Source organism: Camelus bactrianus, chromosome X, assembly GCF_048773025.1.
Source record: "Camelus bactrianus isolate YW-2024 breed Bactrian camel chromosome X, ASM4877302v1, whole genome shotgun sequence".
Classification (NCBI taxonomy): domain Eukaryota; kingdom Metazoa; phylum Chordata; class Mammalia; order Artiodactyla; family Camelidae; genus Camelus; species Camelus bactrianus.
The window spans coordinates 20,491,609-20,517,309 of record NC_133575.1 but is presented as its reverse complement, the minus strand read 5'-3'; the positions used below and the strand labels follow the sequence as shown (position 1 = coordinate 20,517,309).

The window sequence follows — 25,701 nt, the reverse complement described above, 5'->3', positions numbered from 1 at the left end:
AAGCAACATTTTAAGAATTTGGTCATGTAAACATCTTTAATGTTGCAAACCAACAGACATATGTACATTCTTGAAACAATCATTGTACTAATATGTAGGATTGCCCTTCTTATTGATAACCATGCATTGAAAAAAATTCTGAATTTCTAAATTTCTGTAATAAATCTGTATTACTATTAAAAATAGAAAAAAATATTACTTTAAAGGAAAAACTATGCCAGTGAAAAAATGTTGACTAAGAAAGTCAATAAGCATTAGTTGTATTTATTCATTTGGCTGTACAATTTGTAAAGAGTACTTCAGAATCATTCTCAACACTATTTTGACATAATGAATCATAGTAGTCATAAAGAACATTTGAAATAGTGAATTCCCATAAGAAATTAGCATTCTCTTCACCATTGATTGCATACCTACTGTTCTAGATACTACCTCATATTCTGGAAATAAAAATATCAACCAGAAATGATGCCTGCTAATAAGTAAAGCTAATGGAGGAGATAGATGCTGCAGAGATGAACATAGATCATTGAATGGCAAACTGCAGTCCATGGGCTGTATTTGGACTGCTACCTGGTTTTGTAAATACAGTTTTATTGGAACACATTATGTAGCTCTTAAGGCCCATTGGTTTATGTATATTCTATGGCTGCTATCATGCTACAAGGACAGACTTGGATAGTTGCAACACAGACCATATGACACACAAAGCTGAAAAGACATATTCCCTGGCACTTTATATGTAAAGTTTGCAGACCCTTGACATGGAGCCTGACAATTACTGAGATGGAGGTATACGCCAGATTCATTGGGAGCACAAATAAGGGCACCTCCATCAATCTCATTCACTGAGAGGGCTTTTTAAGCAGAAAGTAATGGCAGTTCCATTTCAGCACACTAATTATTCCAAATCTGAATGACTGTCCATGCATGGATAAAGCATCCTAAAGTTTAGCTGGACCTGCGAGACATTTGAATTTCTTTTAGACACAGCGTGACAAAAAGTGCTAAGCACAGCTGTGTTCATTGTGGTTTGTGAATTATTTGAGTCTATTAAACATGAATGATTAAATCATATATGATTTTGTTTAAGGCAGTTAAAGTCTTTAAGTGTGACTTTTTGTGTAAGGGTCAGTATTCATTGCTGCATTCAACAGGTATGTCATATAAAGTCAGTCTTTCTAAAATATCTCTGTTTCCTCAGATGAAAGAAGGTCTGTGTGTCTTGAATTATTTGCTTGATTTGTTTTTTGATTTCCATTCTGGTCACTCATACAATAGCATATTTAAAAGAGACTTGAATGCATTTAACACAATTATATTATCATGATATCACTTAAACATTTATCGAAGTTTTTTCCTAAAATGTTCTGATCTGTGTGCCAGAAAAGAGAAGACAAATGCTTATAAAATGTATTGAGCTCGTATTTATTCTTTGCTGTATTCTGACCTTGATCCACTTTAATGATATACATGTATTAATAATGCATTTTTTATCTAAGTCAGATTGCATCCAAATTAGATGTATATATCAAATGAAAATCGAAAGTTTAGCTGTTTGGGATGCAATGATCATTCAGTAATAAAACCTGTTGTTTAAGTACTTGGATGCTGAAGCTCCAAAATAAAGAGCGTATTTATTTTTGGTTTTCTTAATTCAATAAAGAAAAGATTAGTCTGAAATTATCCCTCTGCTTGAAGGAAAAAGAGAGTCTAGAACTCCTAATGGACCCAGTATCGTGGCCCCCCTTTCCAAGTATCTGCTGCTTCAACAGCAGGATAAAGAATAGGCCTCAGATACGCCATGTTCAGAGGCTCCTGGTAACACTACCTCTCATCCTCCTTCACAATGTGACGGCACGAAGGCAGACAGACCTCAGGAACCAGTGATGTCTGTGAGAGCCCCATCCCTCCTTCCTCTGTCCCAGTAATCACATCCTCATCATCTCAGATTTTCCTGTCTCCCCCATCCAACCTGCTGTAGTCTTGGCCATCACACTAAGTACCACCAGCTCTATCCTCTCACAAACAGAGTCATCCTTTTTCCTTTGCTCTTACTACCCCCTTATTATATCACAACAAACCCTATTTTCTCTACTTTCAAAGTATATACCAATTCCAACCACTCCTCACCATCTGTACCGATAATAAATTACCTTTAACTCTGGTCCAAATTTCTAAGTCTTTGGTCAAAATTATTGTAATATTCTCTTAAGAAACCTCATTTGTTCAGCCCTTTGACCCCTACTGTTTATCCTCAGCACAACAGCCTGGGTATTTCACTTACTACTTGCTTGAAGGCGTCATACTTCTACTTGTTACTGATACACAGTGAGGCCAGACAAACCAAAAAGTTGGAGCACTACTGTTTCTTGACTGTCCCTCCCTTGTCTCTGTGTCCCCTCCCTGCCCTGATTAGCAACTGTTTGAATCTGCTCTTTGGAACTCAGGGAAGGTCAAGGAGGCTGAATGAAGCCTATTTCCTCCAAACAAGAAAAGGGGGACACAGAAAGGATTTGTGCCAGGGAGGACCCCACAGGGTCCTTCACTGTTTCATACTCAGAACATGGCAATGGCACCCCATCCTTCTTAGTCTAAAAGCCAAAATAATTAAAATGGCTTATGTGCTCTGACTCCCTGCTCTTGCTCTGATCTCAGCATCTCACATTAGGTGAAATTGGAATAAATGTTCTATTTTGCTTTAAGTTCGATCAAAAAAATTAAACCCATTTGAAAAAAAGTATTATGGTTATATAGATGATATTCACTAAAAAGTTATTTTAGGTCTGTTAACCCCATCCTCTTGTTGGCCACATGTATTCTTTTGATCACCTATTCAGTCTTCCCAGGTAAGTATAGGGCCCGAGGCTTCGTTTCACTCGTCTGCATTGAAGCGCCATCCGAGGCTCAGATTCTCAATGATCTTAATGTTTATAATCTCCAGCATCAATTTTTTAACCTTGTGATAGAGAAGATGATATCTTGAAGAATCTAGACCTAAGGTTGCTGTTGGGAACATCTTGTGAGCAATTCCAGACATGATAGTCACCCTGGGTGGAATTTGAGGATCTCTGGGGAAATACAAGCACAATTCACTTTTGTCATATTTGAGACTAAAAAGGACAAGTTATTCCTGATTGTATCTGGAGATATATATATATCAGTAGCATCAAAAATAAGATTATTAATAAAAAAAAGACACAATTTTAATCAGGTGGTATGCAAACTTAGCTTATTCTCCCTCAGAACAGTCCTACATGGTGTCTTTCAAGAAAGGGCCCCATAATTGGCAGGATGACATGGGGATCAAGAGTGCAGACTCTGGAATCAGGCAACCGGGATTTGAATCCTGACTCTGCTCCTCAGTAACAGCTGTGCTCTGTGCCTCCATTTCCTTACGCGTATCATCTCCCAAGGGGAATTTACCGTGAAGCCAAGGGAACTTAAACAACAAGCTCCTCACATTGTGGGTTTGTTACCCCAAAAGGGGAAGGGAAAAGATCCCAGTTCTTGTCTTACCCAAAAGAGAAGAATTCAGATGGGAGATGGAAACATTGTGTAGTGCAAGATTTTAAAGATTCTGTTAGCAAAGGGAGAGTACACCTCTGAGAACAGGAGGTGGGCTGATCCCAAGGGAGGAAAAGCGGTGGTCTTTGCGCCTTCTCTTATATTTTTGCTTAGAGGTGGTCTCTCGATTGATTGATGTCTTTTGCCCCTGGAGTGCTTAATCATGCTCGGCCTCTTTTGTGCATGTCCTTACCCATGATGCACACAGGAAAACCCATGGGAGAGGGCCTAAACCACAATACTAATTATATTATAGTGCGCATTGGGTCATATCCGGTTAGGTCCTTGTGGCTGCTGTGCAGTTGTGGCTGTCGGGTTCTAATCAGTTTCTTGCTGATTTAGAGGAAGTACAACCCCTTTATGCTGAAGGCAGGCATAACTCCATCTTCCAGACCATCCTCCGTCTCCTCCACCATATCTGCCTCCACTTATCTACCTACGTAACAGGTTCTTTAGAAAAAAAAAAAATGAGGAAGGAAATCAGGGACAACAGGAAGTATTTTGTAAAAGTCATTTCTGGAAAATTAACTGAAGTTTCTCAAAAGAAAAAGATCAGCTCCAACCCTCCAGTAATTTTTCAGGGTATCTTTTCTCCCTGAAGAAAATATTCTTTTTTTATACCAGTTTTTGTGTTCATAATTTTGTGTTATTTTTTATAGAGAGTGCCTTGCCTTAGCCTCAGGTACCACAAAATCTGGCCTCTCCTCTGTCTGCCGCCTCGGGATTTTGTGAGGCTTACAGGACGTGGCATGTTTTAGTCACTTAGAACAGTGCTTGGCACACAGGTAGGAAATGTTAGCCATTATTATAAATAGGTTGCTGAATGACGATTAACATATTGATTAGTCATATAATTTTCTGAAAAGGAATCAGTTTTGAATGCCACTGTCAAGGATCTCAAATTTACTCAAGGAAGTTTCTGAAGTTCTCCCAATGCAAGAAGCAAATAGAAAAGATTAGACCTCTATTGACTGAAATTTCTTGCTACATCACAAAACACCTATTAGTTAATTACAATGCTCAAGTGACAGAATCCAATGCCTACTTGCTAAAAAAAATCTTGGGTTCTTTTTTATTTCAGTGAGTATGAATTTAAATTTTTTAAAATGTGACAATATGATTTTTTCCTTAATTGATTATTCCCTCTCTTCCGTTCCCTGTGCTCTTGACTTTTAGAACTGTTACATGTACCTTCCAGCAAGATTATTCACTTCTCTTAACCTCTAATATTCCATATGTATTTATTTAGCTTTACAACTTGCATAATTTCCCCAAATTTATCTTCTAGAACACCAGTTTGGTCTTTATTGCTATCTAGCTAATAGTTACTCTGTGCATTGAATTATTATTTTTTAGTTTGATAAATAATATATTAATTTCTTGGATTTCTTTTCTTTCTCTCCGTTGTTCATAATTGCTTATTTTTGTTTATAATTACTACATAAGTTCAAATTTTTGAAATCAAATAGTTTTATTATTTTACCTGAGCTTTGCTTGCTTAAATGTTGTTTCAGTGTGTATATTTGTGTGTGTGTGCATGTCTGTGTATGCTTGTGTGTAATTTAGGTTTTTATTTTCATTTTTTTACCTGTGCCATTGGTTTTCCATTATTTAAAGGTTGGCTGTTTTTCTGTTCTATGTTCATGGATGGAGGAATATGTTAATTAATTAAGGCATTTAATATTAGATTTCTCTGCAGTTACAGAGGATTGTTTCTTCAATATGTTTTTTTTCTGGACTTGGACTAGACATCAATGTCTGAAGAGCACTTTATTCTGAGAGTGGAACACATTAGAATATTCTACTCCTAGCTTTTAAAGGAGTTTTCCACACTCTTACACTTTCCTGCCATAATATAGTCTTTTGTAAAAATACTGGACATACTTGAAATTCTGCTCTGCTTTTCTCTCAGGGGTAAGTAGCATGAGTAAGATCTCTTCTTGATGGTGGCCCACATTGTTCCAACACTAAGGTCTTGGGTCAAGAACACATTTCCCTGTAGCCATCTGCTCAGGAAAGGAAGAGGTGACAGTCTCCTAGCTCGTCAGGATGCTCATCCTTAATGAATTGCTCCTATGAGTAGCTGTGGTAGGTAATATCGAAGATGGCCCCCAAGTGAACCATGTCTACTGATACTCACAGTCGTATGTATTCCCCCTTCCCATTTCCTGATGAAACTGAACTGGCTCTGTGACTCACTTAATCCAATGGAATGCAGTAAAAGGATGCTGTACCATTTCCAGGGCTAAGCTTTAAGATAGGGCCTGACAACTTTATGCTTTTGTGCCCTTGGGAGTGCTAAGCTGCAATGTAAGGGATTTGACCGTGCTACTGGAGAAATGTTGTGTAGCGATCATGTGGAGAGGCCACAAGGAGGAGAGGCCCTAAGATTACACAGAAAGAGAGAGAGACCAAATCATTTTAGTGTCCCCATCAATGTGCCAGACATATGAATGAGGCGTCTTGTATATTCCAGCCCAGTTGAGTCTCCAGAAGTTTGCAACCCGAGCTGGAATCACATGGAGCAAACTGTCCAACTGATCTAGTCAGCTCATAGAACCATGAAACAACAAAACAAAGCAAAAACCCAACAATGACAATGATGAAAGCAACAAAACGGTTGTTCTTTTAAGCCGATAAGTTTTTGAGTGGTATTTTTTTTTTTACATAGCAATATACTTTTGTTTTAAATTTAGGGTCTCCAAAAGTTTCTTGGGAAGATCTTGCATCTTCAACTAAGTTTCTACTACCCTTTCCATACCAATCTATTCCCCAATTATCTCTATTTTCCAGAAATTCCATTTTTAAAAGTTTCCTGGTGGCATCCTTCCTATTTTTCCTGTCCTACAATACAAATTTCATGTATCTTCTCTAATTTCATTGGTACTCAGAAGAATACAAGGTCATAAATGTTCTCAGTTTACCATCATGAACTGGAGGCCACTAGGTATAATATACTCTACAATTATATAGGTAAGGAAACTGAAAGTTTAAATAGCTGACCTAAAGGCACAACTCATCACATCTGGGGTTAAAATTATTCCTATATTATCTCCAAAGGGAGTGAAAGTAGAAAGACACTGTATTTGAAAATGACATTACATTGTACACATGCACACACACACACTGAAAATCATCTACTTCATCCCAGGAGTGGTACCTACCATGTCCACTCAATATTCATTCATCAAAACAAGCCACAAGGCTCCAAATTAACTTCAAGGGAAATTAGGAAAAGTTAAGAAACTCAAGAAATATGTGTTGAGTACTGGCTTTACTTGCAGTGTTTGATAAAGTGGCCCACTTGAGTCATCTTGAAAAGGCCCTGCCTGCTGGATAAAGGATCTAGCAGAAAGAGGATGAAATTTCTTACCAAGAAACTTAGATGTGTCTTCAGTCTATCTATCAATCTCTTAAACTGCAACCTAGTATTTAATGTTTAGGTGTTAGGATTGCTTCTAGACAAGTATCATCCTTTTTATCCCAATAAGAAATGGTCACATCCTTTCATTATGTGAGTGAATGAATGAAGCTGCTAAAGGTCACAAAGAGATATTGTCCAGGTTAAGGAACGGTGTGGTGCCTCATCTCACTCTTACCCTAGATAACCTAGAAAGCCATGTGTTCTGGTGGCATAGCTTCAAGATGGAGGAGAGCTACCTGACTACCTGATCCATAAAAGACTCTTCCTCAGTGAGAAATAAAGTGTCATTCTGTTAAATGACAGCACATCTTAGCATTAACCTCAATAATACAGGCATTCACTTGGCCACCGGAAAAAGTCATACTGTCTTACTCTACCAAATTGGGAAAATCAATTTGCTTAACAGTGGTTCCCATCATGGGTAGCACAACTCTGCCCCTTACCTTCATGCTTTTTCAGGCATTTTCATAGATTCTCCCAGATACTTAAGGAAATGTCAGGTTTTGTCCAAGATCTTGTCCGTGCTCTGCACCAGCAGTTTTATACAGGGAGCCTACCAAATTCTGCCCTTCGGTGAGAATCCAGAGTGGTTCTCTTGGGGATCCTAACACTTGAGTTGGGGAATGGAGGGAAGTGTCAAAACACTGTCTACTCCTTTGAAATTCTTATTAAAAATATCTTTAGTGAATTTTTAGCTTTCTCTTATTTGCAGTACATATGGATGATAATCATGAAACCAGGTTAGTTTCTGCTGTTTCCCTTCTGCATTGCTATGTCCAGGGTATCCTTTTAGAATATTTGAGCTCTTACCCTCAGTTGCTGTCAGCTTTTGGGTCTCAGCCAGAAATCTAAAGAATTTTTTTATCATTCTGTTACAAGTATTTGAGTAGGCAGTCAAACAGGATTTATTTTCTCAGAATTTTTATTATATAACCAACCCCAAGTTTAGAGCAGATGCAGTACATTCTGAAGTATCCCTTTCATTTTTTTTCTTTCTTACTTTCCTTCTAATTCCCTGGTCTTATTTTTTCCCCAAACTCAAACTGATATATGGGTGGTAGTTAACTAGTTTGGGATATGTGATTATAGGAACAAGTCCAGCTCTATTTCCTACATGTCAAACCCTGATCATTACTCAGTGACTGCTAAAAAACCACTTTCAAGTTCTGTAGAAAAGAAAATCAATTACAGACCCTGATTCTAATCTAAAGTCAATGAGAAAACAAGCTTTAGACATAAATAAAGGGTAGGACTACATTCGAAGAAGGAAAAAAAAAACATTTAATAGGTAATAAGTGCATTGCTTTTTACAAAGTAGTCCTACTACCTAAATTTTGAATATTGAATTGTGTTTTGAAAAGAAATGACAATTGTGTAACATGATAGAGCTGCTAATTATCAGTACAATTGCAAACATATTAACAGTATATAAACGTATCAGATTAACATGTACATCTTAAATTTACACAATGTTATGTGTCAAATATAATTCAATAAAATAAAAACTTACCTAGTTATCATTTAAGAGACCACTGAAAAGTCATCTGGGTTCCTTAGTAAGGAATTATTTTATCTCTTGATTGCAAAATACATTAAAAGACCAAGAATTTCTGTGCCCATCAGAATGTTAGAACTACATGTCAGTATGGTCATCAGTAGCCAGAATCATAGCCTCCTAATCCTTAAAACTTGTGATTATGTTATTTTGGATGATAAAAGTGATTTTGAAGATGTGGTTAACGTTAAGGACCTTGAAACATAGAGATTATCCTGGGTAGAACAAATTTAATGACATGAACCCTAAAAGTGGAAGAGAAAGGCAAAAGAGGAGGTCAGAGAGATGGTAGCGTGAGAGAGACTCAATGCTCCATTACTGGTTCTGAGATGTAGTAGTGTGCAAGGACCAGAGAAAAGGCTAGGAGAAGCTAAGGCAGCCCTTGGCTGACAGCCAGCAAGAAGTCAAGATCTCCTCTCATGGAACTGAATCCTGCCAACATCTGAATGAGCAATAAAACAGATTTTGTCCGAGAGCCTCCAAAAAGTAATGTAGCCCTGCCATTACCTTACTTTTAATCCAAATAGACTCACCTTGGATTATTGACCCAAAGAACTCAAAGATAATAAATTTGTGCTGTTTTAAGCTGCTATGTCTGTGAATAATACGTCATAGCAGCAATGGAAAACTACTACAGGACTACCAAGGAAGAATGGTTCCCCTGATGTGGCAATGTGAAGTTTCTTTAAGCATTGTACCTGTCAACAGATATGTCAATGTTGCATTTTACTGGTAGCTCCTAGCAGTGAAATCTTGGTGGATGGTTGGATTTGTGATGTCTTCCGTCCACAGTAATTATTCTCCATTGCTCCTTCAGTCACGGGTCCTCCATGGTGGAGGCTTCCAGGGAGAACTGCAATACTCAACTGTTACTGTTTCTGGTACATTTTATGAGTGGTTTGATACTGTGGCTAGTGTATTACTTGGACAGCCTATTGGATAGATCTCGATTGCTAGGTCTGCTGGTTCACAGCTGTGAACTCTTGGGTAATTAAATTCACTCTTCAGAGCTCTAGTTTTCTCTTCTATTAAAAAAGAATGCAATATTCATGTTTCCTCCATGAGGATTATATGAGGATTCATTAAGATGTCATACTGTGAAGTACTCATTACAATGCCTACATTTGATATATGTTATGTCCTATTTCCTGCCTCCCCATCATTCATTCAGCAAATATTAAATGAACATTTACTACATGCTAAATGTTCTCCTGGGCACTGGGATTACTTTAGTGTACAAAAGACAAAGTCCCTCTTCTCATGAAACATATTCTAGTGTAAGCTCCGCTGTTTGCTCTATTATATCTGTATGGGTGTACAGGAGTAATATATTGATGGACTGCATGATGCTATATTTATTATTTGTGGCTAATTTTATTTCTCTTCCATGGGACCCAAGAATCCTTTGCGGATTCAGAAGTATGTTTATTCTCTATGCATTGTACTGAAGAACCCCTTGCTCTCTCCATTTAGTAACATAAGGTAGAATCAGCTAAAAGTAAAAAGGACAAACTAATAATCATGTATTCTGGATGACCCACAACACAGCCATAGAGACATGGCCTTTCAACACAGGAAATATGTTTAAAACATAAGAAATGTGTAATGAGGGATTTTGAAAAAGAATCAAAGAAATAAAAGCCAAAGCAAGAAGCCCTCTGCAAAACTTCAGAGAAATGTCTTAACCATAAAAATAATTCATGACTGTTCTTAAAGGAGAACCAATCTGGGATAACAGGCTATCCAAGACTATTGTTAGCTATACTTAGTAACAATTTCGAAATGCAAGTTGTCAAGATGAACAGGTGCCTCTATTTCAGCAGCATTACTATTAGCTCTGCAATATGAAGAAGTTTTGTTTGTTTGCTTATGTTGAAGCGCCAATTATATTTTTATTTACCTTATTAATTTTAATGGATTATTTTTTGAAACTGATTTTTCTAAGAACAAAAAGGATAAGCTAATTTTAAATTGTAAAATTGCCATTTTGTTTAAAAAAGCACAATGTATCTCTTATGCAAATGATGGTTTCCATTGAGTTTCCCTTTTTTTGTCATTCAAACTCAGATCATAGAAAAAAGAATTTCTGTTGAATATTTATTTTTGCATTATCCTCTTGGGATAATTGAAAAATCTTACTCTTTGAATTTCTGGAGACTCTGGTAAAACCAGTAGTTCTCTGCCGTATGTTTAGCCTTCCTCTCCACAAAGCCCTTCATATACTATTGAACAAACATCAGAGTAAACATAAGTTTATTTAGTGGAGAGGTCAACCCATGTAGTTGGGAATAAATCCATACAAATTTGAATCAATGCTAACTTCTAAGAGCTGCCCCAGTTCTGCAGCGGCAAGAGGTAAATTTCAGTCTAATTTGGGCTGCCACCAGGAAAAGGCAAAGAGAGTGCTCCTTTCCAGCTGCAAATAAAAGAAAAAAGTTTGGCCAAGCAGGAAGCTCGTAGCTAGATAGGAACTGGAAGAAGGGCTGGCTGGTAAAAGACAGAGATTTGCTTGGGGTGTGTGAATGTTTTTTTCAAAAGTAGGAGCACTTTACCAAAGAATATGAGAATGCTCCAGTACGTACCAGAAAGCCACAGCAGTAGTAAAGGACTTCTACAGAGTGCCTTTGGGCCACTCAGCCAAGTTTCCCCACAGAACTTGGCCCAGGTTAGCTGTTCCCCACTCTGCCTCTTCCTCCTAGCATCATCAAAACAGATGTCTTCCCACAGAATCGCCTTCAGCTTGGGAAGTGGATTGTGTTCTTTGTGTATTGTAGGGGAACAAAATTTGCCATTCCACAATGTGCCACTTTGGCAAGTGGATTATTTCAAACTGAAAACAATCAAGGCCCCAAAGACTCAGGAAGAAACTTCGACCTTCTCCCTAACTGCCTGAAAGAATGTAGACAGAGGACCAGTTCTAGGAAGGGAGCCATCCCCATAGACAATTGTAGTATGAACTCTATAGACAGGGAGGGACCTAGCAAAGTCTATCTGTTGAAATTCCTCTCTGTGACTCATTTTTTCTGCCTGGCACAGCAAACATATGTTTACCAAATATTTGCTTTCTATCTCCATGATATTTAAGGGTGAGTTTCTACCATATTGGTGAGTTCCTCAGTTTTCCTGAGTCTCTCCCAGGTACACATGTTATTAAACTTGTGTTTGATTCTCTTCTGTTAATCTGGTTCATGTCAATTTAATTCTTAGACCAACCAGAAGAACTTAGAAGGGGAAAAAATGTTCCTTCTCCGCAGTATCCTTTCTTTGGACCCTGCTTCTCTCCTCTTCTTCACCTGATCCGCGCTCATCCTTCAGATCTCAACATCAGCGTCTCTTCCTTCAGAAAGACTTTGACCACTTCCCCAGTCTGTGTAAGATGCTTTTCCTCTTCCATGTTCCCTTTCTATCTGTGACCTCAGTCACAGCACACATCATTCTAGAAATTTTGTTTTAATTGTAGGTGCTGTTGTGTGGACTCAAAGGTCTTTGGGAAGGTTTCTGCCATTACCAGTGAATCCCAAGCATTTAGCTTGTAATACTGTCAATAATGTATTGGTGAAATGAGTGACCTGAAACTTGGGAGCAGGTTAGACTATTTAGATCAATGTTTGACCACAGTTAGTGCTTCCTCCAGGTCCCTTCAGGTCTCCTCCATCATTTCTGTGTATTTACATTTCCATAGTTCATTCTGTCAACTCCAATGCTTTTATAGTTCATCATTGCTGTGTAGAGTGTGTATCAATAAGAACAATCTGTGACTGGGGTCAAACTGAAACAAGCCATCCTTAGCACCTTATAAGTGGTTTTATAGCTCCCTAAGAGTCAAAGTTATATCAGAGAGGGGCTTAGACACTAATGCTACCCAACTATATGAATTGGAAATATAAATCCCAACATACGGAGATTTTTGGAATTGAAATTTAGTATATAAAAATCAGTGAAGCTTTTTATAATTTCACTCATCAAAAAGTATCTTTGAGCATCAAGTTGGCATAATAAATGCATAAATCAGAAGCATAAATAATAATATAAAATTAAGTATCTCTTCATAACTAAAGCCTTAACCTTAAATTTTATTTCCAGATGAAGAGAAGTTCACAGAATCTCCTTTTTTCCCCCGCTAATCAAAATAACTCCTCCTCCTGATTCTAAAGCAATGAAATGAAATGGCTAAAATCATGTTATTTTATGATAACAATTTTACAGCTGCTAAGAGGGAGACATTTTTAAACCTCCCATATCTATTATAAACGACACTGAAAATTATCATCCTTAGATTGAAGAAGAGGGTGAAATATTTGTCACAATATAGTCTCTGCACCCCACCATCCTGAGAAGAATGCTCTGACTAAAATTAGAGAGCGCATTGCAGCATGCCTTAATTTCAGTCTTCTGCAGGAGGAGGAGAGAATTGGGCCGGAGGAGATAAATAGAGATCAGAACAAAGAGAAGCTAGTCAGTTCCTGTGAGCCTCTCAGCACCCTGGGTGGTAAGCCCACAGTCATCCAAGAAACAGATGCTAAGCTTAAAATTCAATTCAGGGTGTCGGTGAATTACATTAAACCTTATATTTTGTTTTTCTCGTGAAGAAAAAAGAAAAACATGTTTCATTTCTCAAACAGGAGCATGTTTTTTCCAGCGATTTTGTTCTGATATCCTGCTTTAATTTCACATTCGCTAATGTGTTCAAGTAGCCCTTAAAAATTGATGTCCACCCAATCTTACAGCAATAAGTTAATTTATATCTCACACAATGAGTCTCAGCGGTATAGCCAACATGACATATGACAAAATTTTTGACTTTTATTTAACATAATAGAGCATGAGTCATACATTTAAAGCTTCAGTATATTTCTCCTGTTTTAAAGAGTAATCTTGAATTAGAGAAGAACAGCCAGGTAGTAGAGTGAGCAAATTACATTAGCAGCAAAAGTACAAGGAAATATTCAACTGTCTGTGAAGAGAATATCTTAGGATGCTTCCATATTACATGTCCACCTCTCGCATTTGTTTTGCAGCTTTGAAAATAGACCAATTCACTGGTTGGGTTATTACAGTTATTAAGAGAACAGAAGTTACTCTACCACATGTTTCTAAGGGAAGTGTTGCTGTCATTTGGAGACTTTCATTTTTTACAGCATTGGGAATTCTTGATCATGCTAAGAAAATTGAACAACTTAGCAGTATTTTTATGTTTAGGTACATATTTATATACTTAAATACAGATAGATATTATGAATAAAAATACAGCTGTATGAAAATAGATATTGTAATGCAAAGAATTAGGATTTATACTGTCATGGGTATTACAAGCTGAAATTCATAAACCACCCTTATTCTTTGTCACCATTTAATGTTCCCCCTTTTCCCTCAAAGGCAGAAAAGGTGTATGTTGCATTTAATGATTTATTTTCAGGTGCTTTGTGAACTTCATTTGAATCACTTAAGAACTCCTGGACATGCCTTTTTCACTAATGACTTTTTAACTCAGAGTCTTACTAAACATTGGCAGGGTATTTTATAATCATTAGATATTGTAGGGGAGGAAAAATAATTTTCCCTCTACCCTTCTAGGTTCTTGGCTGGGACCCCCTTTTAATAAAAGACAGATTAACAAAAGAAAAACAGAAAGAAGTTTAATAAGTTGGATACCTCCTATATACATGGGAAAGACCCAGGAAAACTGAGTCACTCCCTGAAATGGCCAAGTCACCACCTTAAATATCATCTTGAGCTAAAGGCAAAAGAAGATGTTAGTGGTGGGAGGGAGGCCAGTTACGGGAGGTTACCAGGCAAAGCACTGGGTAAGGTTGTTATGCAGATTTAAGTCTCTGCATTCTCTTTAGCTAACAGTTTCTAGAGATTTAAAGTCATCTTTCTCTTCCTAGTATGGAGAGGGACACACCCTTACAAATGGAGATTTCCCTTATAGATGTAAATGTCTCTAACAAAAGGATAACTTCTATCAATTTTTAGAGCTTTTCCTACATGATCTGTTTCTTTAAAATGACCCTTACACCAAAGAGGTATATTTGGTGGAAGTACATTCTGCTCTCCTTCAATATCAAATAATAATTTCTTGCTATTTTAAAAAAATATGTTCATGGATAAAATGGGTTCAAAGTACATTGTTTAATCTGTATACAGTATTACATTTTTTATTGGAAGGTATGGGTAACAAAAGAAAAATGTTAAGAAAAAGAAAACATAAAGAAGCCACAATAATACCGAATTCAGTATTAAGATCCCCAAGTCTGACTTTAATGAAAATAATTACCTGTGTATAAATTTATGTATCTGATTGATATTTAATAGATTATATATGAAGAACTGTGAGAAGCATTTTATTTTTAAGATTATTTTTTGTTTCCTTAAACTCCTCCTAAACCCTGAGTGAGAAAGGAAGATTTCCTCCTCTTCCTTTTCTACAGTATTGTCAAGGAGAAGACATATTGTAAAGGTTTTTAACAAAGAGAATGTGATAACGGAATTATCAAAGGAATGTCGATTTACCTATGCAGTTTTCAAGAAGTAATATTTATCATTTTATATGTAAAAAGTAAGAATAATTGTGGCAAATATTCAGATAAAATAGAGAATAAAAATAAAACATATTCATGTTCATTGTCAAAATAATCTTGGAATATAAGCTGCTAAGAACATCTGACAGCGTTCTTCCAAAGCAAGGTGATTTTGGCAGCTGACATAGTTAAATGAACAATTAGTGCATCCCACAATTAAACTAAAATTGTCAGACTATTGTTGATGAAAAATTAATCAGTCAATCTAAGAAAGAAATGGAAAATTTTATTTGAGCCAAATTTGAGGATTATAACCAGGAAAAGCATCTCAGAAAGCTCTGAGAACTGTTCTGCTGGTTAGAAGTCAAGGCACAGTTATATAAGTTGTTGAGACAGAGGGCTATATGTCAAATGACGTATCATTGACAGTTCAGGTTATCCAAATCTAAGCGTCATCCTGGTGGGTCATGTGGTCCCTCACACGATCAAGAAGGAATGTTACCTTTTAAGAAGTTGTCTTGATGCTAGGAGCATGTTGTTCCTTATGGTTGCGCAGATATTCCTGCTGATGGGAGACGTTTGGTGCATAATGCACATAACCAGTGCACAGTGGTGGAGAGAGGAGGCCAAAGGGCAGCAAAGAATTTTTTTACGTTTAAATTTTTCGTGTCTTGCCATAAAATATGAATTTTATTTCACACTGCTAGCCAAACAAGTCTACACATCAGCCTTGTAGGGGAGGAAAACTCTTCCCTTCTTCTAGATTCTTTGGCTGGTCTAATAATTAAATTGACATAAAACAGGTTAACAGGAGAAAAACAGTTACTTTCGCACATTCGGGACTCCCACAGGTAAGAGGCTCCCTGGCAGTCAGGTAATTGAGGTTTACACACCATCCTGAGCTAAGGAGAAGAGGGTAGGGGTCCGAGACTTCGAAGTGAAGACAATTCCTAGGGAGAAGGGAAGAGCAGAAGTTTGGTAAACAAATGTTGGCCATGTCATGCAGAGTGGTCTTTCTTATGCAAAAAAAGTTGTTTTTGGTAATAGCTCTCTTCCAGGTATAGGCCCCCTATCTGAATTATTTAGGCAGTTAAGGGGAAGGTAAAAAAGCTCTTTTCAATATATTGGACCTTAATCATTATCAGCTCAAAATGATCCACATGTCAAAAAGTGGCATTTTCTGGGACGAGATACCCTGAACCCCATCAGCCTTTTTGTTTATCTCTGTTTTAACAGAATACTCCAGCTCACACATCCTGCATAGATATTAGCATCTCATGTCCTTACTCTGTCTTTTCAATGCCACTCAACAAGTATCTTTCAAACAAATAATGAAGGTGTGAAGGTGTCTGGTGACACTCTCTGGGAACATCTGGCTTTCAGCTAAAGTGTGCATATGTGTATGTTTGGGGAAACGGTGAGTCAGTGTTTGTGTGTGTGGTCATTGCCATTTGGTGTTTTGCTTTAATTATTGGGCTCATTGCTCTTCCTTTTGGGGAACATAGATATGACATACTTTCCAAAACGTGTTTATGCTTTAACAGATTTAAAATCCCTTCTGAATATTTCCTGGATTTAGTTTGTACAACACATTGATATTTTAATTAGCCAAACAAATTTTCCATTACTTTAGAACATTGTGAGAAGTATAGTAAAATTATTGTTAGGATGTGTGTGTGTGTGTGTGTGTGCGTGTGTATGTGTGTGTGTGTGTGGTGTATCCAGTTCATAGCAATTAAGAACAGCAAGTACTATATCTGTTGAGTCATAAGCCAACAGAGGCAGATAGAAAACAAAAGCAAACTAGCAAAAGGACCCATAAATTTAGTAATATTGTGGTAGATATATAAAAGTATGATATTAAGTACATATTAATTTTTACTGTTTCAAATTCAGAGATGTCATTTCTATTTTTAAAACTGGGACACAGAAAAATACAGAGCTCAGTAAAAGCTTTCAGATCCAAGATAAGGGTTTTCCTTTAAATTTTGAATAATGGATACCATGAAAAGTCCTCTTGGTCATTTGTGTGTGGCTCACTTATGCCAGATGCCAAATCCCTGACTAGGCTAGCAGAAAAGACAGAGAGCACAGAAGATGGATTACCTGATGAAGATGAAAATGGAGCCCCTCAGGGGAGGGTTAAATTAGGAGTTTGGGATTAACAGATACACACTACTGTATATAAAACAGGTAAACAACAAAGGCCTACAGTATAGCACAGGGAACTATATTCAATTTCTTATAATAACATATAATGGAAAAGAATCCGAAAAAAATGTATGTGTAACTGAATTGCTTTGCTCTACACTTGAAACTAGCGTTGTAAATCAGCTACACTTCAATAAAAAACTAAATTAAAAAGAAATGGAGCCCCCTCCTGTCTACACTGATACTTCCTCAAAACGGGGACATCCCTGGGACATTGAAAGTTGCAGTACTCTCATGCTTCTATAGGCTTAGTAAAACATGCTAAGGATATGGTGACGGTTGTCTAACTATGAAAGAACTAAATATGACAGTAATGAATTGAGTCTTATTTTTTTAATCGAGATTGATTTACAGTGTTTCAGGTGTAAAGCAAAGTGATTCAGTTATATATCTTTTCCAGATTCTGTTCTGTTACAGGTTTATTACAAGATACTGAATATAGTTCCCTGTGCTATACGGTAGATCCTTGAATTGAGTCTTCTTAACAAGCAGTTCCTTCTTAGAATAGTGATTCCCAGTTTCAAATCTGTAACTCAAAGAAACTCTATAAAGAGTAGTGAGGGTCTGTGGGATTGGTCGCCTGCCAGTATTTCAAAAAATCTAACTGTAGTCCTTGAAGAAATTTTCTAAGGACAACAGTGAAAATCAAAACATGAGATCTAAGTGGTAAAAATAATAGGAGGGCTCTAGTGAGTGGAAAAACTGTAAGTCATTGCTGTAGTATAGATTTCCCAAAGCATATTAATCAGAAAATTATTTCTATAGGTTAATAGGCATTATTAGAAACAAACAAAAATAATTCAGTGGTCAAAATTGTTTAGGAAATGTTCTGTTTAAAATGACTAATTTGACTTTATATGAATCTCCAAAAGGAGAATAGGGGAAAATTTCCCAAACTAGCTTTTTGGCCACAGGGTGTGTATATGTGTCTGTGTGCATGTGTGCGTACACATGCACACGTGTGGTTCTTTTCAGAGAATATGGCAGGACTAAAGTTCTGTAGAACTCAACTTGGGTCAAACTTGGGTAAAGCGGAGGTGATAGAGCCAACAAAATAGGAATGGAAACCTGGAGACAAAACAAGCCAGCTGCCCTTAGTTTCTGTGAGGATATTTTCATTCTGGTAAAATAATCTGGATACCATTAGGCTTTTTGGTTTTGTTTGCTTTTAGGGTTTGTTTTTTTTTGTTTGTTTGTTTTTTGTTTCTTTGGGGTTTTTTGTCCCAGAAGATCTCTTCTGACGCAGTGACTCAGAGACTTCAAGGACTTGTCTCTGTGAAGTTTGCTTCCTGACTACTTCTTTCTATAAACTGTCTGCCCAAGGATATGTTTTGTCTGACTTTCCATGACACAGGTCATAAGAGCCTGGCTTTTTTCTTAATTTTCAGAGAGGTTATGTCATGATTCATCTACATGACAGAAGCATTGTGCTGGCATTCCCTCAAGGAAAATGTCATCTGGGCTGGCTATGGAATTAGGGATCCTTGGAGTACATGGGACAAAAGAGTTATACCGGGAAGATGATCTGGGCAGATACCCATGTTTTATTCCAACTAGCATGTTAAAAAGCTACAGTATTTGCAAACAGAAGGATAGCAGATCTGAATCTCACTTTGGCCATTGTTAGCTCTGTGAATTTGGACAATTTATATAACTTCTAAGCCTCCACTTTCTCATTTGTAACAAAAAGGCAACACTGCCAACTTTGGATACTTAGAAGATTAAATAACAATTTCACATAGAAGATTCTGATATGTATTAAGAATTAGGTATTAAATAAATGGAATTATTGTTAATGAAATAGGATGCAGAAATCCTCTTGCCCCTACCACAGTCCTTTGAACCTGTTTCTACGCAGCCCTTCTCCTTCTGCAGCTCCTCTAACCACTAGACTGTAGACACTAATTCTGACGAAGTAGCTTAAGATGTTTCTGTTTCCACAGATATTTTCTCTTCAGTGGAGGATGTCTGATTGAAAACACTTATAGATGGAAATAAATTCATTTCTCATGATGGATTTTTAAACAATGGGAAATAATATAGGGGAACTATTTCCAATTTGTATCATCCATGTGGGAGACTGTCTTCACAAAACTGGACCCTTGACCCCACATCCAACACTCACACTTCTAGGAACCTGTCAAGCCTTCTGCACCAATGCTTTTGATAATGGAAATTGACAGCCTCTTATCTATTGTTTGTCTGGCTATGTTTCATTACTCTGTGCAAACCTAGAGAGTAAAAATCTTATTTTACATTGATTATGTTTGCTTTTAAAAATACTTCTCAAATTTTAATTCTATTTTCCATTTCATGTCTTCATTATATCTTCTTATTCCAACACTGTAAGCCAAAGTGAATTACGTGATGTAATTCCTAATTGTGAATGGCAGAAATATGTGTGAGATTGAGGTCTAGAACACTAAACTTACACAGCAATTGCTCACACTGAAATTTTATATAAATGCTGTAAATAAAATAAATAAGACCATTTAGTGCCACTTAAATATGTTTACATATTGCAAATTGCTGATACTCAGTGCCCCCTGCAGTTTGAGGTTTTTTGGTTTTTTTTTTCTTTGCTGTGAAATGTTTTAGTGATTTTTCTCTATTATCTTAAGCCAAGCTTTAAGTCATGTGTAATTTTAATAATAGCTCTACCAAAAGACAGCTCTACTCATCTTTGTTTCTTATAGCTTGGCTCATGCTCTGTGCATGAGCAATGTTGTTGTGTTTGTTTTGGCATTTTCCCAAAAGGGTTGTACAGTCACAAACTGTGGAACCTTTATTCAAACTGGGTTGAATACCTTCTCACTCACTTTCCTACTATTTAGTACTTACTTGCATCATGGTTCTCACACTCTTCTAGGATTCTCTCTTTGCTTATCTCTCTCCCCAGATCTAAGCACTTGAAAAGCAGGAACTATGTTGTATCTACTACTGCCTCCTCAAAGCCTATCACATCATTTGGCCACTAGAAATGCTTAAGAAATCTTTGTTCCATGAATGAATGTATGAATGAATGTGTGAATGAATGTCATTGCAGAATCCTATTTGTGGAACGGCTTCTTGTTCCATTTCCAAACAGAAACCACATGTACAGTAATATCCCTGGGAGTGGGATATGTAATTTCCGGTAGAACAATTTTAGTAATTTTGAACTTATTATAGAGCTCATCTCATCAGATTTTTAAGAACTTTTTTGGTTATGCTGAGCAAATCAAACGGATTGATATTCTCTTTCCTGTCTTTTGCTAAAGTAAAAAGTAAATAGTTTTACATCTTTTTGGCATTTTGTTGTATCTGCACAGATTAATTAATTCCTGACATTTTATCTTGTTTTACATTAAACTTCATCAGATATTTGAATAGTCTTTGTATGCTGTGCTATAAGGTCCTAAGTCAACTTTTTTGTGACTTTAACTCTATCCCTTTAGTTCAGAAAATACCCAGGCAGTGAAAACCCCAGAAATTATAAAAATTGGCTTCCATCCAGAATCTGTTCAAATGTCCTGTGTTTGTTTTCATAGGCAAAAAATGAAGAATGATGAAAATAAGACTTGGCCTTACTGTCATTTAACTGAGACCAGAAAAAGATCATTTGTGGAGCTGCTGAACTGCAGATCAAGTGCAGGGAGTACCAGGTAAGAAAACTGAGAACGGTGATCAAAATTGTGCTTTCAATAGTGCATAGTGTTACTGAACTCAGGTTCAGTTGCTCGCTGCTCAAAAGTCAATAATCGAGAGGTAAGTACCAATAGAAAGAAATTGTGCTTTAATCAGAAAAGCCAGCAATCTGGGGAGAAGTTGGACTCATGTCCAGAGAGCAACTATGAAGATTCTGCTCAACCATGACAGTTTTTAAAGGGAAAAGGAGGGGAGGAAATTCAGTGAATTGTCAAGGCAGGAGGTTGGATTCTGCCTTATCCTCCATTGTGTGTAGACTCAATGGCTGGCTGACTGCAGATGTGATCTTGCCTGTGTGCTCTGCCTGCAGGATTGCTAAGGGGGCTGTAGAGGGTGAAGAGCTAATCATTCTTTAACTCCTTCATTCTTCATTCTTACTTCTTTTAATCTGGGAAAAGAATCAACAGGTTAGGCAAGGCATTGTGTGCATTCAGGAGAGCGTAAGTCAGGAGTCGGTTTAAATCGCCTGATGATCTCGTTCCTATAATTAGTTTCTTCCAAGGTTAGCGGAGGACAGAAATGGGCAAGCAGGAAAAGGGCAGAAGAGCTGCTTTCAATAGGAAATCTAGATCTAGGTCCCAGAAAAGACGGTATAAATTGCTACTTTCGAAAACCTATAAGCTATCTTCTCTTTTGAAGAATTGTTCTTTTTGTAATATGTTTGTAAGAGCTTGTCTCCCACAATTCCCCAGTGGAAAAATATGCACATGATACACTAAGATTTGGCTTCAGCTTGTGTTAGTATAATCCAGTCTGCCTCATTGTACATCAAGCTTGTATCACATTTACATTACCCCTCCTCAGCTTGATCGAATTCCCTGTTAATGATCAAACTGTGAAACGATGTTTCATTTCCTATGTGAAAAAATTTTCGCGGTATACTTGGATATCACCTTACATATATATCAAAAATCCAAATCCTAGGGAAATGTATTCCTATCATCTTTACTAACATCAATGTATTATAGCCATTTCTCCATAATAATTGAGAAATACAAAAAAAAATACTGATAAGGATTCCAAATAATCCCCCAAACATAAATGGAATGTGTAGCATGCAATTCTTGTGTAACAAACAAGAGCAAGTCATTACAGTTTCTGAAATATTTACGTTAGTAATATTTTCCCCATACAGATTTAAACTAGGGAATGTTAAACATCTCTCCTGATTTGATAACACTTCCTACGCAATTCTAACATCAAATAAACCTAATTATTTCTAGTTCCTCTCTTTTTATAAGGTGAAACACAATAGATAGAGCTTATGATACTACTACATTGACTTGATGAACTCTTTGTAGATTCTACTTTGCTACCTTTTTTTAAGATAATTTTATTTTGACAAATATAATCTTTGTATAAAATTCATGAAAACAACTTGGAAAAGACTTTTTTGTGTTAATCTCTTAAGTGAATCATACTGTATTCATTTTACTTCTCTGGCAAGTATTTTCACTGATCCTTTAAATCTGTAAACATAATAACATTAGTGTTGTGCTTTTTTTTTTTTTAACTGGACAAAACAGTTCCATAGCTAACGATGTTTACAGTTTAAACTACCACAGATTTTCACTCTAAAAGGGCTAATGTTTTACCAAATGATAAAGACATGACGTGGGAGGGAAAAGGTAGACGACTCTTTGACTCTCGAAAATATTTTTACATATTTTGGAAGCAAAACTTGAAGTTACTCACTGTGCTTCTTGGTGAGTTAGACCCTGATGGCCAAGGGAAATTAAAATACTTTAACTTAAAATGTTCTTTAAGGCACTAAAACGAGCAAACTTGAATTATTTCTTATATCTTAAGGAAAAAATAGTGGAAGGAGTCTTCCAATCACAGAATAGTAATCAGCTTAGACTTTAATCATATCAAAAGTTTACTCATATTTAGGATGTAATTAAGGCACTTGCTTATTTAGTGAAGAAATAAAACAAGGAAAAGAACCCATGCAGCTCAGGGAGACCATGCTTTTGGCATTCATTTCTTTTTATATCCAGTGACACGTTACTGGTGAATGTTCCTTACTTAGTTCAACCTGACTTCCTACCAACAAACAACATATAATTGGGATGTTCATGGATTGATACTGGATGAGTTTAATAAAGGGTTCTACTTCTGCACATCTCTGGAATTAAAACAAAAGGCACCAGACCTGCAATTAACAGCTGGAGATAACATATAATTTTCCAGAGCCCAACAGCGGTTTTTGTTACACCATTGTGCTTCATGTATTGGCCTATTTGCTGTGGATTCTGCCCTGGGAAAGCTGAGAGTTTGTGCCGAATTGGGATGTCATTTTCTGTGACTTCTGAGCGTTAGCGATAAAAGCTTTACTGTCGGGGCGATATAGGCACCATGTTGCCTTTTTACCATCAGAGATGTTGTCATTTGCTTCTCACAACAGAAATGCCTGTGGGTTGTACCACAGCCAAGACACAGTTTGTCAAGCATCCTTAATCAGCAAACGCATCAGAATACAGTCACGCTTAGAGCATCCATTCCATCCCTGTGAATCGCGTGCTATTTACAAAAACACTCTGCCACAGACATCAATGAAATAATTTGATGTGGTTAAAAGAATAATACTACATAAATCAAGGAAAGGAGCAGCAAAGCTTTTAGATCTTTCTTGGCAGCCAACCATATGTAGTTAGTAATTAGTTTGAGCATTTTTCTTTAAAAATGAGGAAGTATCAAGTACTTGAGATGATTTCACTGAAATGCATAGACTCAAATTGAATAGCATAAAAATGGAAATTTAGAGCCAGAAGCCCAAGACAGAATGTCATAAGACTAAAAATGCTACCTCTACCATGTGAAAATAGCTCATATAAAAATGCACAGGTATGGAAACATACACACATATATAATGTCAAAGCACAATTTTTGATACTTACGTTTCTTAAATTTACACAAAAATCAGAAAAAGCATTCATCATTTTAAATTAATTGTTGAGCAATGGATGATAAGAGTTATTTAGTAAAGTAAAGAAAATGAAAAGAATTTAGAATAAGTTTGTTAACAATAATTTTTTAAAAACCCAGGTTCCAGGCTTAATAGGTTAAAATTTTAGTCCAATTTTTTCTTCCTGTATATAAAGGCTTATTTTAAAATTTTTTCTTTCGAGGTTTCTGCTGAGTCTGGGTTTCTCGGTTTGCGCTTCAATTTATACATATTTCTCTTATTCCAAATGCTGTTTGTGGTGGCTTGCAACAAGAAAAATGATACATATATTATGTGTTATATTAATTATGTATTATATTAAGAAAGAGGATATATACTAATGAAACATGGAAAGGAAATATATAAATACTATGAAAACAGCAGATAGAAAGTTATTCTAGAAAAATACACATTGAAATGTCCTTGCAGTACCTAATTTGAACCGCAAATTTGGTTCTGAAATTCCTGCAGATTAAAACAAAAAGTGAAATGTAGTAGGTTACAAATTTGCATTGTGTATTACCTAAATCTCGTATTACAAATGCATAGCAAGGAAGTATAAAAATACTGTGGGAAGAGAAATTCTAAATATAGCAGATAAAATAATATGTATATGTAATAAACCCATTGTGTCAAACAGACTAAATAAAATATAAACTTTTTTTCTTTGCATTTGATGAAAAAATTTAACTTGTTTGTATGCAGTCTGTGATATGATGCACAGGAATAAAAGGGCTGAAGCTGGAAATACAGGCATGAATATATGACCTTACACACCAAAATGTTTGATTTAATGAGAATGCATACTAAACAATCCTTTTTTACTCTTAAAACAAGCCTTTCTAATTCTCTAGGACAGGAGGAGTTGGACGTGGTCTGGGGAGTATATTTTGGATCGATGGTAAAATGTATTCAGTTTCTATAACTGATCAAGTTTTTGACTTTTTTCCTCTTGAATCACAATTTAATCAGTATTTTATAAAATAGTTTCCATTTTTTTAAGTTTACCATTCTACTGGCATATTACTCATTACATCATCATATAAATTTTAAAATATCTGCTCTCTATAATTACTCCTCTTTTATGTTTTCTTCTCCACTTTATGTCCTTTTTTTTATCTTTTGCATTGTTATTCTCTCTTTTTGACATAATCAATCTTTCCAGAGGAGTATCTATATTATTATTCTTTTTCAAAATGTGTAAGTTAGCATGCAATAATTTAAAACACTTCCTTAAGGAGTCAGAATTTCCATTACAATCTCTACTTCTGCAAGTTCAGAAAAAAACCCAAAAAGAAACTAAACAACAACAAAAAAACCCCAGAACAGTTACCTGGAATAGTGAAAGAAAAAAAGCATACAGTAAGATACAACAAATGTATCTTACAAAGCCAACGTGAAACTGGTAACCAAATCAAACAAATATTATACAACAAAAGAATGTGAAAAACAATCTCTAATGAATTTTGCCCCCTTTTCTCAGTTACTTTCTTTCATTGATTAAAGTATAATTTACATATAGTAAAATTCACCTTGTGTTTAGGTGCACAGTTCCATGAAATCTTTCAATCTCATACAATCATGTAACTGTCATTCCTCAAAAGACTAGGAATAGACTTAGCATATGACCCAGTAATCCCACTCCTGGGCATATATCCAGAAGGAACCCTACTTCAAAAAGACACCGACACCCCAATGTTCATAGCAGCACTATTTACAGTAGCCAAGACATGGGAACAGCCTAAATGTCCATTAACGGATGACTGGATAAAGAAGAGGTGGTATATTT

General features: G+C 36.3%; 1 long non-coding RNA gene across 2 annotated transcripts in view; it reads left to right on the top strand.

The window, feature by feature from the left end:
• The window catches only part of LOC123618181 (uncharacterized), a 538,073-nt gene that overhangs the window by 136,686 nt on the left and 375,686 nt on the right, over positions 1 to 25,701 (top strand). For both annotated transcript variants that reach the window (XR_012504508.1, XR_012504507.1), the window contains exon 3: positions 20,809 to 20,922. This is a non-coding gene — a long non-coding RNA (uncharacterized LOC123618181). The remainder of the gene's footprint in view (positions 1 to 20,808; positions 20,923 to 25,701) is intronic.